The sequence below is a fragment of the Melanerpes formicivorus genome, unplaced genomic scaffold (genome assembly GCF_026170545.1).
Source record: "Melanerpes formicivorus ecotype bairdi unplaced genomic scaffold, bMelFor1.0.p_v2 SCAF_3, whole genome shotgun sequence".
Taxonomy (NCBI): domain Eukaryota; kingdom Metazoa; phylum Chordata; class Aves; order Piciformes; family Picidae; genus Melanerpes; species Melanerpes formicivorus.
Window position 1 is genome coordinate 5909499 of NW_027142355.1, and position 5642 is coordinate 5915140.

Consider the following 5642-nt stretch of genomic DNA (forward strand, 5'->3'; position numbering starts at 1 on the left):
TCCTGAACTAATGATTGTTAGGAATGTGTCAGGATGGAATTAGTTTTTCCCTTTGACTCATCTTTTTATACCTTTAGGTTGACACTAATATTTGATTGAGATTCCAGAATCAACAGAAGAGTTTTTCTTCTTCAGCATGACCAAAAGCTTGACAACCAGCCAATGGCTTCAGGGTAGAGCAGGTGAGGTATGCCTTGATGTTTCAAATAAAACTCTGCTAACACAGAGTATTTCACTTAAAATGCCTCATACTTAATTTTCACTGTGTTCAAGATTAGTTCCAAAGGACTCTCTTCAGTATATTTGACAGGTTCCTCCCAAGACAGTCTTTTGCACCTGGCTGCTGAACAGAAGCAGCCCACAGTAACAACTCCAGATTCTGATAGCTTTTTTGACTTACTAGCAGACAGACTTCTTTATTTTTTTGGCTTTTATACTGAGTTATTTCCAGTTAAGACCCAAACTACACATGTACATGATAATGCAGTCAGGTGGAAGTGCTTATTGGCTTCTTTAACTCAACTTAAACTTATTGAACTCAAGATCTGATTAAATATGTGTCTCTGTGAGTGCACAGAGGACTACACAATCAAAGTTCTCCAGATGATGATAAAAACAGGTGAAGAACCAAATTAAAGTAGATGACAGAGAGAAAAAATGCAATGCAACAGCAACACAACCAAAACAAAACCACACCACACCCCCCCCATCAAACAGAAAGGAAGAAGACATTTTAAAAATTGTTAATCAATATTATTGTGATTGACAGTAAAAAATATTATTCTGTAGTTCAGGACTGGTGCACTGAAAGCAGAAAGAGGTAGATTTTGGGTGTGTTTCAACTGGCTGACTGCCTTCCTTCTGACAGGGGCAATATAAACCCACAATTCTGAATTCTGTTATATCATTTGCAGTGCTCAGATCTCTATTGTTGTCTGTGAGTGTAGTTTCCAGCTGTAGATGTTTGCATATTCTGATTTCTGCTGTAGTGACTTCATGAGGAGTATTCAAAGCTAAGTCCTCTAACCCTCAAAGAATTAATGGTGACTATTTCTTTCCTTTAATTTAGCAAAAAGAGGTTAAAACAAGTCAAGCCCTGCAGGCGGTGGAACCTTCAGGATTTGAACCACACAGTGATGCCTTGTGCAGGATGAGGACAGCCTGAAACAAGCAGTGAGAAGGCACAAACTGCCCCTATTCATCTGAAACCGGGCTCTGCTAGAGTAAATGCTAGCATTGTTAACCATTTCAGCATCAAGTAGAGAGAGAAGGACGGCAGGTTAGCCTATATGCTCTTCATGCAGGTCTGCATGTTTGCAGAAAAAACAATATTCTCTCTGGGTTTTTGGGCTTCTATTACCAGGGTCACTGTCTCCATCCTCAGCAGCATGTGGAAGTCTGTATTAGGGTTGAGGATTCAGTGTCCAATCTATTTTTAACCTTGGGAAGCCAAGAAATAGTTACAATTACAGAATTTAATCCCAAAAGATAGAAGTCAAGCCAATTCACATCTGAACTTCTGTTCCTTTCTTCCGCCTTTGTTTCTCTTCTATTGTCAAAAACCAAAGGATCGCATTCTTCCATATGAAAGAAGGATGTCCTAAAGAAGAATTACTAGTTTAAGAGATTGGCTACCCCTTAAAGCTTAAGTGTTATTTGCACCTCTCATAACATGACATGACAGACTTACCACCAAATTGTCATCAACTGTCAGGAGGCTGGATGCAGATGTACTGCATTGCTTGTGAGAGATCCTTGTCCCTTCAACTTGCAGATGCAGCTTCAAACAGTGCCATCCATACACAGACATAGCCTATATCATAGTTCAGTCAGCAACTAATGTTAACTCCCTTCTTAATAACAAAAGCCTTAATCTAAATTAATGACTGATGTTTGTTAAATGAAGCCTTGAATGAGAAATAGTTGGTTCAGAGGTCACAAAGTCATCTTGCTATCTACAAGAGGATACTTTATAGATGAAAATATAGACTCAGTAGAGAATCATATAAAATAAAGACACCTGAGCCAGCATTATCTCATGTAATAACCTCCTGTGTTTTGGAAAGTGGACAGTGATGCTTTTCTGTTAGCAGAGCCTCATTATTTCCATGCAGGTGAGCCAGTTTTAAGTCAAAAATTCATGCTGTAATGCTGATACCCTGGCCACAGGTCTCATATGGATTGATGAGATTTCTTTTTAGTTCTGCTAGCTTAGAGAAACATAGACTGCAGCTTCCTTATTTGTAAATGCTTTCCACCAGGAGAAGCTTTCCAGTGAAAAGATTGTGCAAAATGAATGAGACTTACTTACAAGCTCAATTTAAAAGAATTGATCATCAGAAAAACAAAAGAGAATTTTCCTTTGCTCAGGAGAGACTTAGTAAATGGAACAAGACATTGAAAGGATTGATAAGAACAGACAGTAGAAATTGTTTCTAAATAGAGGAAGGAAAGAATTTAGAAGAAAAAAAAAAAGTGAAGTGCAACAGCTGGCTACAATTACAGTTGGGATACCTTCTTTCTTAAGCTTTTGTGTTTCCTGGATGACACTAAGAACACTAAATGGATGTTTGGGTTTTTTTGTTCCTGGCACACATATACATATATAAAATCAAATTAGAAGCACATCTCAGAGAAGAATTTAGTTCTCAGGTATAATAGCTGACAGGCAAAAATCCATTTCTTCACTTAAATAGTTGTATTGTCTTGAGTGAGGATTATCACATGCATATCCAGCTGCTATTAGATCATATTATTTTAGACTATGTGTATTCTGGAGTCCTTTGTGACAGTTACAAAACTCAGCCAGAAGCTATTGTTGAACTGAATGTATTTATCCCATCTCTTTATAGAGATTTGGCTGTCAAGACCATAATTATTAAAACCAAAACAAAACAACAAACATAGCTCTTGCTTTACCATCGCAGATTTCGGAGCTTATTCTATTTAAATCTGCTGAAGATCAAGTTAGTAATGACCGTGTTTCTAATGTGAGTATTTTGGCTTCCTTTCTCCAAGAACGATCGGCTAAATTCACAGTGGATATAAATGAAGATGCTTGATGATGGAATTTTTCTAATTAGACAGATGAAGGAATGCTTATGTAGTTTCTTTTGCATTTTTTATTAAAAAACAAAGCAAAACACAAAAAAAACCAAAATAAAACAAAAAAAGCCCCACAACTTAGCAATCACACACACAAAAAGCCAGGGGACAAAGTAAAACATTTCCCTTTAGCTATAAATGATCTAATACCTCCATTAACAATGCTGCCACTAGCACATTTATTAAATGCTCTAAACTGAGAGTTCTGTAACTCTGACAGGTCAGGTTTCTAGTTGAAGAAAAGCCCCATGAACATTTTAGTTCAGGATAATAATGTCTTACACTTTTCAGTAATAAGAAGCTGTGATGCAAAACTAAAGCTACAGTGCACAAGAACAGAAATCTTAGACCATGTCCTTGAAAGAGGCTGGAATAGATCCAGGCATGTGAATCCTGGCAATTCAGGTGAGGAAACATAGGGAATGTGTCATCAGTAGGAGATAGCACTGGCCCTCAGTGTAAATGCCAGAGAGTCTTTGAACCAACTTTCACTGCATAAAAGCCAAAACCTGAACCTACAAAACTATTACAAGGAAAGCAACCAGCCTGGATATCAGGGGTTATAGGTAGTACATGGTTGAATACAGCTCTCCCCCTGCTCCCCCCTCACTCCAGATGTTTGATGAAGCTTTAGCCCTCAACAGGAGTCAGTGTTTCTGTAGCACAGATGTTCGGGTGTTCTGGAGTATCTTAGTTAATGCCTTTTCCAGTGTTTCTTATTCACTACAAAACATACCAAGGTTTTGCAATATTTACATCTGCTAAGCATAGTAGTTAAATGACTCTATTAAGTACAAAACAGCAGTGAAAAAAAATACAGTTCCTGAAGCATAAGACAGTGCATGTAGGATACCATTAGGTTTTAATGATTCACATTGTTTGCTCATATTGACTTTGGCTGAGCTTTTCAGGGAGAAAGGTTGGAAAGAAGAAAAGGTTAAAAGGAAAAAGAGGCATGTCATGGAAAACATCTGATGTAACTTAATTTCTCAGTGCTGTAAGGAAAATGGACCTTATTGTCACTTACTGTATTTCCCGCCTACAAAAGAAAGATGAAGACATAGGAAGTTAGGATTTGCAAGACTCACTTCAAGTTCTCAATTTGCTTTCATAATCTGTGTAAATCATTGTAATGGGTTGGGGCAAGCCCCCCTCCCCACCACGCGCAGAAATAATGACTCAGACAAACGGATTGCAAAGGTGATGGAAAGTTTAAATAGAACAGTGAGTGCGTGCAGAGAAAAAAAAACTAAAAATACAGTGACAAGAGAGAGAAACCCAAAAACAGACCCAAAGAAACCCATCCCTACCTGAGGGTACACCCAAGACCCTCAGGGCTCCTTCTTCCCCCTCCCATTGCTAGGCTAGTCTCAGCTGGCCAGATCTGAGACTGCCCATCCCCCCGTGGCCTTGGGCCTAGCCAGGCCCAAAGCCAGGAGATCTCTCCCCCATGTTACCGGCTGATGGAGGAGGAAGAAAAGAGCAAGTGCCAGACCCCGCCGCGAAACTTATAGTGGTGCAAGGGATCATGGTAGGAAATAACCTAATTTCCTGTGTCCACCCACTGGGCTGGACTTCTGGACACAGGAAGCACCCTGTAGCAGAGGACACCCAGCCCAAACTACGACAGGATCCACCCCTTTATTTCAAACCATGATGCCTGCACCCAAACACATCATCAAATCAGAAAACTGATGACATGTCCGGCGAAGTCCGTGTCTTCATCTGGGCGTCCACTCAGTCTCTCAGTCATGCTCAAGTGTCTGTCCATTCCAGTTCTTCTTCCTTCATCCAATGGAACCTCCCGGCGATGCAGAACTCACTCTCCTGCGGTGCAAGTTCTCCATGGATCCGTTGGGCATCCTGGTCACCTGGAACAGCCTCACATCATGCCACAGATGCTACCTGGAGTAAGTGGATGGCCCTGATAACTCAGCGAGCTCGGATGGGGAACTTCGAACACCCTGGCATAGTGGAAGTGATCACCAACTGGCCAGAGGGTGCTGACTTTGGAATGCCAGCAGAGCAGACAGTGACCCGTGCTGAGGAGGCTCCCCCATATAACGATCTCCCTGACAACGAGAAGGGCTATGCTCTATTTACAGATGGGTCCTGCCGGCTTGTAGGAAGCAAGCGGAGATGGAAGGCAGCTGTCTGGAGCCCAACAAGGCAAGTGGCAGAAGCAAGGGATGGAGAAGGTGAATCCAGTCAGTACGCAGAGGTAAAAGCTGTCCAGCTGGCCCTGGATATAGCGGAACGAGAGAACTGGCCAGTGCTGTACCTCTACACTGACTCCTGGATGGTAGCCAACGCCTTGTGGGGGTGGCTGAAGGAATGGAGGAGGACCACGTGGCTCAGTTGGTAGGGCATGAGACTCTGAGTGTTGAGATTGTGGGTTCGAGCCTGCAATGGGCAGTGATGTCCTTCTTTTTATACGCTTGCTGGGCAAGGAGGGGGGAGTGGAACAGACTCAGCTTTCCCAGGGGGGAGACGCCCTTCAGGGAGTGTAAAGTACCTGCAAGCCCTCCACCCTGCTT